At 41.8% G+C, this 14,740-nt stretch overlaps 1 protein-coding gene and 1 long non-coding RNA gene across 2 annotated transcripts in view; one reads left to right on the top strand and one right to left on the bottom strand.

The window, feature by feature from the left end:
• The window catches only part of Hdac8 (histone deacetylase 8), a 239,923-nt gene that overhangs the window by 152,524 nt on the left and 72,659 nt on the right, over positions 1-14,740 (top strand). The gene's annotated exons all lie outside the window — the stretch shown is intronic.
• The window catches only part of LOC110286601 (uncharacterized), a 134,786-nt gene that overhangs the window by 16,307 nt on the left and 103,739 nt on the right, over positions 1-14,740 (bottom strand). The window contains exon 3 of the long non-coding RNA XR_015047163.1: positions 13,077-13,291. This is a non-coding gene — a long non-coding RNA (uncharacterized LOC110286601). The remainder of the gene's footprint in view (positions 1-13,076; positions 13,292-14,740) is intronic.

Consider the following 14,740-nt stretch of genomic DNA (forward strand, 5'->3'; position numbering starts at 1 on the left):
CATAGCAGCACTATTCATGTTAGTTTGAAAGTAGAGATAATTCAAATGTCAGAGATGGTCAGCATATCAATAAAATGTGGGGACTGGAGAGATGGCTCAGCGGTTAAGAGCACTGACTGCTCTTCCAAAGGTCTTGAGTTCAAATCCCAGCAACCACATGGTGGCTCACAACCATCTGTAATGGGATCTGACACCCTCTTCTGGGGTGTCTAAAGACAGCTACAGTGTACTCACATACATAAAATAAATAAATCTTTAAAAATGTGGTATTTTATATTTATACAATGGAGAATTATGAAATGGTAATAAAGAATAATGGAGCACAGCACGTAAAGGCCACATTCTTTAGCAACAGGAGATTAAGATGTGCCTAAAGCCACTTGGTGCGGAGAAAGAAACAATCAAGAATGACTGTTAATGACTACTGCTTTCCTTTAGAGGAAACTGAAATATTCTCTAATTAGGTTCTGATGGTGTTCACATAACTCTGTAAATACACTAAAAGGCTGGATGGATGAGTTTTATGGTGTGTAGATTCTATCTTACTAAAATCACTTTTAAAAGATTATGCTGGCTTGAACTGGGACTGCAGGAGTACACTGTGAGAAGCACATGTATATTTCAAAGGTAGGATGAGTAGGATTCTCTAACATATTGTGTGTGGGCCGAGGGAAGGCAAGGACTCAAAGATTTTTGTTCTGAGTAACTGGAATTACGGAGTCAGAAACTGAGAGAAGACTGTGGGAAGCATAGTTTCAAATGATAAGTTAAAGAGTTCAGCTTGGGCATGTTGAGCTGGAGATGTCAAGTTGGTAGAAGGGGAAAATACAGCTATCTAGCTATTTCCTGACAGTGAGTTGGACTAGCATTGTAAAACTGGGAGTTAATATATGGGTAAATTTTAAAACTATGAGATGAATAAAATCACCAGGGGGGGTGTATAGCTGGAGAAGAGGAGATGTCTAGAAACTGAGCTCTGAGATAGTCCCAAGTCAAAATGTTAGAGGAGAAATAAGAACTAGCAAAGAAGACAGAAAGAACTGAAAACAGACACAAAGAGGGAAAATCAAGAGTATGCAGGTCTAGAAGCCAGGTGACAAACGTGTTTCAAAGAGGAGGCTGTGGTCAGCTGTGTGACATGCTGCAGGGAAAATCAAGCAAGATAAGAACTGAAAATTGACAGTTGCACGAAGCAACAGAGAGTCACGGAGGTCTGGAGGAATGGTTACTAGAGCTAAATGGAAAAGTCGGATTGATACACATTTCAGAAAGAATGCAAGGAGATCAGTGGCATGTCTATACAGCAGCAGCAAGAATCAAAAATGCAATTAAAACTACGACAGCAGTAAAAATAGAAGGTGTCAAGAATAAATCAAACAAAATATGTGCCAGAGATCCATTGTGGAGGAAATTATAAAACTTTATCAAGATAAAGAGCCGTGTCCTGTTCAGAGGTAGAGAGACTCAATATTGTAAAGCTATCCTTTACAATCAATAGATAGTCTAAAGCAATCAATATAGCCATTGTAATTCCTATCAAAAATCTTACAGGGCCTTTCATGCAATTTGATGAGTTGCTTCTAAATTTTATATAGGTATGCAAAGAAAAGCCAGGGTATTCTTGAAGAGCAGTAAGATAGGACTTCCTCTATCAGATATTACATGTTACCATACAGCTCTAGTACTTAAAACAGTGGGGTGGGGTGAGGGTAGCTTGTGGGGGAGGGGTGCCTCAGTATAGCTGGTCATATTTGGTAGATGTGTGCACAGCAGTGGTAGGTTTACAGCTACATGTTTTAGGCTCCATAATTTACATGTATCTTAAGTGTTTATGGTAGAAAATTACATACAAATATGATTTAGGTATATGAGGCATTTGTACATATCAATTATATCTTAAAATGAGAACTTGAGAGGAATTCTTCTCTTCTAAGAACTTTCAGATTGGAACCTGTAAAAACTATGATGAAAACATTTCAAATCTGCTCCTCTGGCGATTTCCAAGTACACAGCAGGCCAGTGTTAAGTTAATCGTGATGCTTCTTCCTCCTACCTGACATGCACGCCCTTTGACTAATGGCTCCTCACCCTTTCCCAACCCAGAGGATATGTTCCTTAGCTTGGTTTCATCGCTTTTTAATAATGTATATGTGAAAACACCACCTCATACACTAGAAATATATGCAATTGCATGGGGCAGGGAGTGAGGTCAGGTTGCTGGAGATGGAACCTAGGCCTCCATGAATGCTAGCCAAATTTCTTACTAGTGAGCCCTACCTGCAGCCATTATTACAGCTTTTTTTGAAATTAAGGTTTTATAAAGAAAGGTTTTAAAAAGTAAAAAAAAAACAGACTTGTAAGCAGCAGTGGACTTCCTTAGCAGCTGTGTTGGTCTGGGTGCATGGCTCTCCCATTTCCCTCCCACTGCCTATAGAAAGAGGGCGGATTTCAGGAAGCTCAGTGTAGTGGCCAAGGATGTACTCAGGCACTGAGCTTCCCAGTGTTGTCATAGAAGAGCAATTGAAATGGACAGGCAAAATTGGACCGACTCTGACATGCTGGGTAGCTTTAGAGGTCTCTAAAGGTACAGGGCTGGAGGATGGGCAGAAACTTTAGGGGTAAAGCACCAGAGAGGTAGTTTTGTTTTGTTTTCTAATGGAATTTTCCACCAGCTCATGTGACCCAAGATAACATCCAATTCTTCCAGAGTTCTTTTCAGGGTTTAACTAGGATACACTTTGTAGTCCCTTCCAGCCTAAACAGACAAAAATTCTAAGTCCACCTGAGGGGAAAACAGCTTGCACATTTCTCCTCCTGGTCTCCAGGTTGGTGAGTAATTAACCTCCTCTCTATTGATTAGAGCTCTTCTAAGTATTGCTGAGTTGGCTCTCCAGAAGTGTAGAAAAACAAAGCCACGCGTATCTCCAAATGACCATCCTTTAATCAGGAACTCCCATTTTCATATTTAGTTTTGAGACTATAAATAGAAGTGTAAGTGAAACTGTCCTACAGACCAATGCAGCCTGTCCTCACCCTCCATGCTGCCTGTGACAAGTTGCTTCTGGGCACTGTACAGAACCCTCCTGAGCGGTGTTCCTCCTGTGTACATTTCCAGAAAGGAGCACCTGCAAACATCTTTACAGATGTGTGTGCCCATCTCACTTCACTTATCTTTACATTTTTTTTCCCTCTGTTTCATGACAAGCAAACACAGCAATGACCAAAAGAGACCTCTATGTGTACAAACTGAGCTTGGTCATTGAGGGATGCACTAACAGCGATGCTAGAGAGACAGCTGGATAGATGAGTAGTGTAGCACTAGACATCATTTGTGCCAGCTGCTTCTCGTTTTTCTTCCTTTCCAATTTGGGGCTGCCCTCCCTCTGCCAGGGATGCTGAGCTGTGTAACTGCTCAGAGCCCCTGGATTGTTAGACAGTGAGCAGGGCCAGGGTGAACTGACTTCCTCATGTCAAAGCTCCCCTTGGACATAAGAAGCTCAAGTCTCCACTTTAGAACTGGAAAGGAAATCTGAAAAGTGCAGACCACTTTCATCACTTGCAGCCCCATCTTCATCCTCTCCTTGGAAATTGACTAGTGTTCTTTAAAGCAGCTTTTGCTTTTCACCCTTGAACTCCGCTTGCTTTGTTTCCTCAGCAGCACTTTTGAGGAACTAATTTATGAAGGCGACAGGGACTGTGTGTTACTCTGGGTGACTCACTGACCTATAGTCAATGCTGGGGAGCGACTTAGAGATGAACACAAACTGCCAAGGGTGGCTTCAGTCCAGCACCCAAATGTTCACATCATCCTCCCCGCCCCGTTTTCCATTTTAGGGTGAAAGTACTCAGGGACAAGAGGGGGAAGGGATTTATGGGAATAAATAAGATACTGTCTCACAGCCAAAGCAACATTCAGATTCTCAGCTGGCAGAGGAATTCCTGAGCCTGATCTGTAGTGAAAGCATGAGCAATCTGCTAAATGGAATGCAAAGAGAACCCAACTTAATCTCCAATCCAGACCATCTACAAGGAGTCTCTCTCGGGCAGCCAGTACTATTCCTGGAAGGCACAGCACTCACTCACCCCAGTGGCCCCGCCCTGGCGTGAGAAACCCGGGGCTCTGCCAGTGCCAACTCAGGCTCTTATTTCTGCTGTCCAGTTGCTTTGGTGAAATAGGAGTGAACACTGCCTATCCATGAAAGGGCAACTCTGAAAGCGATTTATAAACTGTAAAGTACCAGGGAACGTCAGGTGGCCCTGTCACTCATGCATTTCTGTTCTATACTGCACTCCTTCAGTTGTCTTTTCTCATTATGGGACAAAAACCACAGAATTTTGTGGTAAGAGGTCAGGCCCTGCATATAATCAATCATGCACAAGTCCTACAACATAGAAGCATAATCGGCCTTAATTCTGTATTTTCCCGTCGACACATGGAGAGCATTTGCCAGTCAGCGACCTCACAAAGACGTCACAGAATGGTCAAGAAATGACCCCAGAAAAGCTCTTGTTGGGGGAAAGCAGTAAAGCCTTTTGAAGGGAAAACTTTCAATTCCAAAGGGCGATTATTATTTCTGCATTGAAGTAAAAGCCCTTGTGTTTATCCAGCCTTTGATTCTGATGTCAAATGTCCGATGACTCCTCAAACTCTGCTCCAAAAGAAAGAGAAGGCAGTCATGCTAGGGTCGCTGTAGCTAGTGGTGGGCTCTGCCCAAAGTGACTGGCCGGGGAGATCAAAGAGCTGAGCCTCTGTGCTTTGTAGGGTGGGTCACCCTGGGGCTGTATGAAAGAGCTTCCATCTCTGGCTCGCACCTCACCCTGGCTGCACATTTAGTAAATAAAGGAACTTGCCGTTTATGTTAAATAAAAAATTAAGATCTTCATCATTTTATTCGTCCCTCTGCCCATTGTTTATTTTGAATGTCTATTTAATAGCGCTTTCCAGAGCAGAGCAAGACAAAGAGGGCTGTGATACCAAGCCTGGCAGGCAGGGAGTAGGCATTCCATTCCTTTCCTCCCGAGCCTCCTTTTCCCAGAGCCCATCCAGCTGACAGGTGCCAGAAGGGAAGAAATGTTAGTAAATGTTAGTTTCCAGCTCCAAAGAAGCTGTCACAAAAGGGAGACAGAACAAGAAAGCTCATAAAATCCTTCAACTGAGGGATGTAGCGAGACCTATCTAATTACACGAGATTAGAAACGGTTTAACTTGTTGAGAATGTGCTACATGTGGAATGAAAGAAAATGACACCTCCAGCGCCCTGTAATGATACTGTATTGGGAGGGAAGCACAAAGGGTTTGTTCACGCTATCAGTAACACCAGTTTTTCTCATCCAAACAGTTTAGCCACATCTGGTTTTAATATGGTGGTCTAAGTGGAGTCAGTTAACTTTTCACCCACTGCTCTGGCCCTCCTTTTGCTTCCTTCACATACAGTTCCATTTGTATTGGCATTGTCCTCTCGCCCATGCCTCTGCAAGCTGACCAAGGCAGGCGGGGGGGGGGGGGCGGCAGGAGTGGGGAGATTATGCTCAGAAACTGTGCTTATCTCTGGACTCTGGAGGGTTTTACTGTTCAAATAGCATGTTGTTTTGGAAACAAGGCCTAGTCTTTTTTCAGCTAAACTCAACAGAATTTAGATGTGTCCTTCTACCTAATTCATTAAGCTACCAATACTAAATAAGAACTCACTCTGTTGTTTGTGAGTTGTGAAACATCCTAGTTTGGTTTGTTTTTTTTTTTTTTTAACAGAAAGGCAAAGATCACCCTGATTACTTTTTTTGTGGTGTCAGGGATCAAACCTGGGCCTTTGTACTGGCTGAGCAAGCACACCACCACTGAACTGTACCCCCGCCCCTCATCTCAGGTACTCCCAACTAGAATGTTTTGGGAAGTCTGGCACCCATCTAATGGGTCTCTGGCAAATATAGAATTGTTTAGGCATTGTTGTACCTGTGTTGGAAGAAAAGGACCTTTGGTGACTGTACCCCAAAGGGGCGACAATATAGGCATATTTCTTATAAAAGCAGAACTTTCAAGCTATAAAATGCATTCCAGTAGACATCCATTTATATTATATACAAACCGCTAGAAAGGGGGGTTTAATTCCCAACATTCTAAAATCAGTAGACTTTTACAAATGGCTATGATGAAATTAAAAAATTATTTAGTCCTAAGATACTAAATAATATTTACAGATTTCACCTTATTTAAATTTTTACCACATAGCAAATTCAAAACCCTAAGCTGTTAGGAGCTATCCAGTCTGAGGACAAGGCACAATTTACTTTGTATTTCACTTGATTCTTCTTAGGGACTTTTGCTGTGTTCTGAGCCTTGCTAGAATGCCGATGGTGGTTGGAAAAGGAGTGTAAGAATGACAGCCAGGTCCTCTGAAAGTTATCAAATCTTTCAGGTCGCTTCTGGTATATTCTTTCTTACCTGAAAGTGATAGACAAGGCACTTCCAAAGCAAATTTCTTACCCAAAGAAGGCACTGTCAGTGGAGCACTTTATGCCCTGTGGTAGGGCAGAAGGGGTGATACTTTTAGGCACATGTAACGGTTTGTATATATATGGAATACTGCAAAGACATTCATATAAGGCTGGTGCCTACTGCGGTACCATACTGTGGTACCATATAGAAGGACCAGCCAGAAGTCTTGTGTGTAGCCTTAACTTAAGAGAAATGGCATATTTACTACATTCAAAGCCAGCAGCCTTTACTGAGCATATACTATGTGCAAGGCCTCGTTAGGTTACTCTGGCATGCTCTGTAACATATTAATAGATGTCTTTTGCATGTTGACCAGACAGCTTCAGCAATCATTTACAGACTACTGCCACTCACAGGCATTGTGTTGGGGATCCCAAGATAAGTCAGAAGTTTGCCCTTACCTATAGACTCTAGCTCAGAGTAAAGCACAAGGAACTATAGGCAGTATGTGAATAGAGAATCTATGCAAAGAGATCTGTGTTTAGAAGGGAATAATTAATTTTCTTAGAGGAGTGTCAGAAGGGTTTCACAGAGAAGATGTTATTTGAACTCTATCTGAAAAGGGTAGGTAGGATTTCAAGAGGCAGACAGGAGAAAAGGAAAGGAATTCCAAGCCAGTGGAACAGTGTGGGCAAATACTTATTAAACTATGCAGCTCTTCTTATCATCACTGGGAGAAGGCAAATATAAGTTGCACTAGTGTCCAGTTTGGATTTGCTTGTCATGATTACATTGTCATTTTAAAATCCACGACATGATATTTTAAGGCAATGACAAGAAAAGGCCTGGTGGATTTGAAAGTTCTCCTTATTAAGCTGTGATGCTTATCTAGTGGCTTGCACATAGCAGGCCCTCAATAAATGCTCGCTGAATGATGAGACCCATATCTCTTTCCATTTATAAATTACTGCTCTGTCACGGATCGGCTTACAAAGCCAGACTTCCGCCTGGGAGTTAGGAACTGGTGTTCACAGTTCTGCTCTCTGTCACCTCTGCCTTCCCTGCTTTCAAGAAGAGTGAGTGGCACTGGAGCCTAGCTGTGCTTGTGAGAAGCAGGGGAAGCGGCCCTTGCTTTCGCTCCTCACTGACACTTTCTATGTGGAGGGCCTGGAGATGCTTGAATTCTAAAAACAAAATGCCATTTGAGTGGGCCAGTCCTAGTGTGGGTGACATAAAGCTTGGTGTCCTAAGAATGTCAGTCATTTTAGCTAATATGGATAAGGAGTGCTCACATTTTAAGTTTTATAATAGAATCTAAATCTGATTGATCAAACATTTTATATGGCAATAATAAAGATATGAGTTGTCTCCACTGAACAGCCTTGACAGTGAAATGCAGTAATGCTTAGCCTCTTTTTAAGAAGAAGAAGAAGATAAATTTTTATTATTTTTATAAATTATGCAATAACCTTTAGAGAAGTAATAAATTTTTTGCCTTGAAAATCACCAGGGAATAGATGACAGAGAACGTAGTTTAACATAAACCATTTGCAAATTATATGCAGGTCCACTTGTAACCCTTTTATTGGGTGTCTGAATTGACTCTTTGGGAAAATTCCTATCAGAGAATCTTAACATTGCAGACTCTGAAATGTATCAAAAATGTACTTCTTCAGTTTCAACCCTTAGCAGCTATGTGGCTAGCGCTTTCAGGCCTAATCTCTATAGCTACACCTTTCTAGTGGCCACAATACCAGGCCATAGACTATAAGTTTTTCAGCCCTGGAGATACACTGAGTAAGTTCATCCCACAAAGTCATTGGGTGCCTTCTGGAGCTGATCATGGTGCAGACTGCTAAATATGTAGCAATAAATAGTGATATATATCCCTGCCCTCTATTGCACCCTTAGCCCAGTGAAATAGTGTGTTGTCTCTTGGGTCAATGTCCCCTCCAAAAAGCTGCTTCCAGTTGACCTTTCTTTGCTTAAGCATTAAGGCATTATCTTCCTGTTTTCCCAAAGAAAGGCAAGAACTTTTGTCCCTGGTGCATGGTGTCATCCTTTTAAGTTTCATATAGGGGGCTGGAGAGATGGCTCAGCAGTTAAGAGCACTGGTTGCTCTTCCAGAGGTCCTGAGTTCAGTTCCCAGCAACCACATGGTGCCTCACAACCATCTGTAATGAAATCTGATACCCTCTTCTGATGTATCTAAGGACAGCTACAATGTACTTGTATACCTTCCTAATACTGCAACCCTTTAATACAGTTCCTTATGTTGGAGTGACACCCCCACCCAATCAAAAAATTATTTTCATTCCTACTTCATAACTATAATTTTGCTACTGTTATGAATCATAATATAAATACTTTTGGAGATGGACCGGTCATGAGCCACAGGTTGAGAACCACTGTTCTAGGTGCTAAGTTTTATACTCTTTGGAGGACTGTGGCATGGCACAAAGAACATGGGGTTTTGTAACGCTGAATCATCTGGGGCTCTTTAACAAGCAACATGAACCTTGGGTCACTTCTCCAGACTCCCAGAAGCTTGCTTTCTTCATTCTAAAATCAGTGCTCCTCAAAGCCTCTTGGCAGGGTGGTTCTGATAAGTGTGCACAGTGCGTAGAAAGCACCTCATGCCAAGTCAGTGATGGCAACCAGGCTTAGGAAGTAAGACATCTAGATTTTGAGCCCAGGTCCTTCTGAATGAAAACTGTCTAGGTAGAGGTTCTCTGCTTCCTTACAACGGCTCTGAAAGTCCTGGATTCCATTCTGTCTTAGCTAAGACTCTATAATAGAAGGGCTGAAGAAACAACACAGCTGAAGAAATAAATGGATAGAAAGAAAGAAATATGCTAATTTGTTTAGGGACACTTAGGACATCTGTGACAGCTAGCACCAATTCCAGTCCCACAACCCTTTCCTCACTGTGAACACTCAGCATATCCCCTGTGAGGTTACATCTAGTTCTTCTGGAAGCATTTGCTGCCCACCACTGTGGCCTCCACGTAGGTGCTTCTTGAGGGAGCTTATGGCTGAGTAGAAAAGCAGAGGCTGCATCAGACAACCAGTTAGGGGAAATGGCACAACATAGTGCATAAACAGCTATCCATAATGGAGCTAAAACTAAGTGTATTATCGCTGGCTGCCAAAACTAAATCCCATAAGATGCAAAACGATAAACAACAGGAATTTGTTTTCTCACAGTTCTGGGGACTGGGAGGCGAAAATGAAGGTGCTGGCATAGTCAGCTTGTTCAATAGCTCTCAGACAGCTGCCTTAGCAGCGTGTGTTCCCATGGCCTTTCCTCAGTACTATGTGACAAAGTTTAGGAATCCTCTCTGGTCTCTTTTCATATACAGACACTCTTGGTTTTTTTGGTTTGGTTTGGTTTGGTTTGGTTTGGTTTGTTGGAGTTTTTGGTTTTGGTTTTGTTTTTTTAAAAAAAACCAGGGTTTTACTATATATATGACCATGCTGGCACTGAATTCACAAACCCACCTGCCATTGTCTCTTGAATGCTGGGATTAAAAGTGTCTGGCATTCTCAGATCATGCACCCCTTATTAACCTCATTAGCCCTCCTTACTTTCTTGCTCTAAATATAGACAGAAAGGAATTAGGTCTCACCATGTCAGTTCAGCAGTCAGATACATGAGGATAGAAATACCAGGGTTTACATATGTATATATACACACATGCCCAAAACTCACAGGTTCAAAAATATTTCCGAAAAACACATCCTCTATATTTGTACACTATCTGTTTTTCCTGCTATACTAACCCTATGTGTACCCTGAACCTCAGTTCCAGACATGCCTTTAACCAAGACAATTCCTTCTGGGAACAGCCTTCCTTGCACTTGGTTGCTCAGTGAAATTCTACTCTTCCTTCCCTTTAGGCTCCGATTTCCATGTCCTCTGTAATATCCTTCCTGGACACCCAGCAAGTCAGTAGTTGATCACACTTTTTTCGGAGATCTTACAGTTACTGACACAAAAAGAAACCTTGTCCTGTTGCCATGGAATTCACATCCTTACGTTTCTCCACAGTCAGATGGAAAGACAGAAATTGTCTGCCACTTCCCTCCATCCCCAGGGTGAGAACAAGGAGGTTCTCAGGAGCATGATGCCTCACAGGCATCATGGAGAATGCCTGGCATTCTTGAGGGCATCTTAAATAAATTTAATCCTCTAGATCCTCATAGCAATTGTTATTATCCCCATTTCACAGATGGCTTGCCCAAGTTGACAAAATGAATAATTGGCAGAGCTAGGATTCAGACTGGAAGAGCAGCCAGCGTTCTTAACTGCTGGGTCACCTCTCCTGCCTCTGGTGTTGTTTTTGATATCTATCCATATCGATCTAGTTCTGTTTGTTCCACTGCTTGGTGATCTCTCATTAGTTAAGTCTGTTCTGTGTTTTAGTTTTCTCTTCGCATCTTTATGGATCTTTGGACTAGTCCTGATTTTTGCCAGTACAGTCTGTCACAGTAAGCATTCGTCTTTGTGCATTTCTGAAGAGCACAGGTTTGCTAATGAATTGCAGAGGATTTATCTATGTCTTTCCTGTTTTGCTAGAATCAAAACATTGCCAGGGGCAAGGGTACATAAAGTGCATAAGAGCAGGATTTGATATATCCAATTCAAATCCCTAGAGTGTTAGGACTCTGAAAACTTGTTTTGCCTTATTTTCCCCACCTGTAAAATCAGAGGAGAAATAAATGCCTAATAAGGTCAATTTGTGAATTTAATGGGATGAAATACATGAGTTAGTATCCTAACTATGTTAAGATAGATAGATAGATAGATAAAGATAATATCTCACTACGTAGCCTTGGCTAACACAGAACTCACAGCTCACTCTGTAGTCCAAGCTGGTCTCAAACTTACAGCCATCCACCTGCCTCTGCCTCCCAAGTATGGAGATTAAAGATGCACACTACCATGACTCGCCTATTATTCTTTTTCACTATATTTTATTGCACAGTTCTCCCAGAAATGTGAAAATAGGCCGTATGTAAAATACATATTATAAATAGGGGGGGGAAAAAAACATGAGCATAGTCACCAAAATGCTAACCATTGTTTGAAATGTAAATGATCATTTTTTCCTTTGTGTTTTTCAAATATTTTTCCAGTTCTCTACGAATAGAATGTATTACTTTTATAATTAGAAAACAAGAGTAATAAGTATAATTTTTAATAAAAAGAAAATAAAGAAACAGATTTTTTAAAAGCAAAAAATAATGAATTTTCCTTCTGGTGATCAGGGATACTGCAAGAATAGTAAGAGGTTATTACAGCAGCATTATAGAAGTTTAAAAACAGCCTGCATGCTTGTTCACTAGGAGAGGATTGATTAAATCAAATACATTGTGAAAGGATCTCCAAGATAATGTGCTGAAATGAAAAAGGCAAACACAGGCTGCTGTAATAGAGCATGTTACAATATTGTGTTAAAATGTTATCTTTCTGCTTGCATATACAGGCTATTTCTCCAAATGGGGTAGGGAGAGAGCTGCTAAAAAGAATTGGGTATCTAGGACATAGCAGACTCATAGTCTCTGACTAAATATCATTTTCTTCTATGGAATTTTTTTACTTACATGACTATTTTAAATGAAGTAATTTTAAAGAATCTTATGCTAAAAAATAATAATGGCCTTTTTATGACTGTCAATAGCTCCACAGTAATTAATCCGGCTACTGAAGCCAGGAGAGGCAGGCTAACTTGGGGGCCCTGACTCCCCCTGGCATCTGGCCCTTGAGCCTGTGCTTGTCTCAGTTCTGCTGACCCCAGTCCCAGTGCAAGAATGACTCACATGGAACAGGCCCAGGAGGGTGGAAAGTGATTCTAGGGGAGTATAATAACCCAAGTGGGGAAGTACATGTGGGTGTCCTTCTGTGCAACTGAAAACAATCGATCATCTGAAGACAGGTAGGTGGAGGGTGAGAAGCCAGCCTTGGATGAGTCAGGCTAAGGAGCTTAGCCCCTGCTGTCAAAGATGTGCTGTCACTAAGAGGTTTACTGAAGGAGAATGGCAAGCTCTTATTTGTAGTTTTGAGCGTTTCCTAGGCTGCAGCATAAGGATGAATTGGAGAGGGAGGGACTAAAGACTGGAAGAGTTCCTCCAACGCCGTGAGTAGATGATGGCCTCAATCAAAAAATGTGAGCTGGGATTTGAGGTCAGGTCTGCCTAGCTCTAAAGATCAAATGTTATTGCTCTGTCCAACACACTGTCTGAAAAAATGAACACTGAATCTCCTGTGTACAGCTTTCCCCACAGTAATACTAGAAGTACTACCAGCAGATATGTGTCTTCATCTGCACTGAGATGAAATGCCACCTCCTAAGAAAGCCTATGGATTCACAGACATGATGCCATTTTAAGGCGGAAACCCCAAAGTATAGGCTCTTACTTTTCTGCGTGGTTATTTTTGTCAAGAATTCTTGCTTGCAACACCTTGGCAAAGGAAGAGATTTGCATCGTTCCTTGCTCTTTAAATATTTATCGGTAGTATAAATTACCCAGTCGACTTTTTACTTTAAATATTCAAACATTTAGAAAACTATATGATCTATGAATTCCCAGTTTCAGAAAAGATTTGGAATATGAGTAATACAAACATTATCATTCCTACCTTTCAACCTGGGAGGATCCAACAGGCAATTCGTGTGTCAAGAATGTGTCAGAGGCAATGTTGAGAGCATAGCTTCCTCATGCTGTTTTCGCCCGGAGCTACTCACAAATGCATGAACAGGTAGGGTGCAAAAGATACTGCAGTATTCCAGCTAGACTTTTCTGCTCCTGTGACATTCCTCTTACCAGCTTGCATGCGTCTTGCCCTTCTTTCTCCTGTAAGGAACATCCAGAATAGCAAAGCTGAGGAGATTGTTCTATAAGTATGTTTTTTGGGAAAGAGATTTTTAAAAAAATCATGTAATAAGCCTTTGTTTGGCTGTGTTGGGAAGGAGTACAGGACTAGGATTGGAGGCAAGCACTCCGTCGCTAATCTACACCCCCTCCTTTAGTTGTTTGTAACAGTATTATTAAGATACAATTCTTGTTCCATACAAGCAAATCATTAAAAAGGTGAAAATCACAAGGCATAGTGGTACATACCTCTAGTTCCAGCATTCAGGAGGATGAGATAAGAGACTCATGAAGCTAGCTTGGGTTACAAAGCAAGTTCAAGGCCTGTCTAGAGTATAGAATGAGACCCTATATTGGGGGTGAGAAGACAGAGAAACAGAATTTTCGACACGAAAGTTTCCCAACCATTCCCACTACCTAATTTCAGTCCATTGCCCCCTAAAAGAAATCCCAACCCCTCTAGCACCTGAGCTCCTCTCATCCAACTAGTCTTGTAAGCTGCCTCTCTAAACCTGTCTCTTCTGGACATTTACTATAAATGGAGCTTCTCAATGGTCTGTTATTGTTATTCACAATGGTCTGTTACTGGTCACTTTTGCTTAACATGTTTGTGTGTCTGTGTGTGTGTGTGTGTGTGTGTGTGTGTGTGTGTGAGAGAGAGAGAGAGAGAGAGAGAGAGAGAGAAGGGGGAGATCTGTGTTCATTCTTTTTATTACTATATAGGAGCTCTTTGAACCAGTGTTCATGGTTTAGGTTACATATATGTTTTGTATATTTTGGACAACTAAAGGAACTCATCTGAAACTGGGGAGAAGCCAGCATGAATACAACCTAGAATGAATGATATTGTAGCCATCCTCATCTTTGGCACTCATATAATTACCCCGAGCCAAAGAACTGTCTTAATAGAATGCAAGCCCGGGTTGTGTTCTGTGACCTTCTGCTGGCACTAGTGTCATCAAGAAGAGCTCGCGGGTGCTGGCATAACTGGTCAAGGCAAGTGCCTCATAGCTCGTGTCTCTGGCTCAGGCAGAGCTTGGTGTAATTCCTCATCTTCAGACGTCTGAGAAAAGTATGTCGGGATCTCCTGGTTCCATTTGTTCTGTTTGCCAGTGGGCAGAGCACACCACACTGTGCAGACAGGTTAGACAGTTTATTGTAGGCTGGTGAAAGCAGATTAAAAAACCATCAGCTTGGTGGGAACCTTGCTAAGAATCCAATCCAAATGTCAGATGAAATATTTACACAGCCAGGAGATAAACCAAGGGAAACAGTGTGCCCTTTGTGTGTGCCTCTGAGTGTTGCAGGCACACATAGAGCCGCTGACCATTTGTCAACTTCCAAGATTTATTCTGCTGCTTCTGGCAAGGGGCAGCCTAATGATTTAATAGCTTGTCAACACCTACACAGAGAAACAAGGACTGGCACTTC

The sequence above is a fragment of the Mus caroli genome, unplaced genomic scaffold (genome assembly GCF_978045245.1).
Source record: "Mus caroli unplaced genomic scaffold, Mus_caroli_1 scaffold_5, whole genome shotgun sequence".
NCBI lineage: Eukaryota > Metazoa > Chordata > Mammalia > Rodentia > Muridae > Mus > Mus caroli.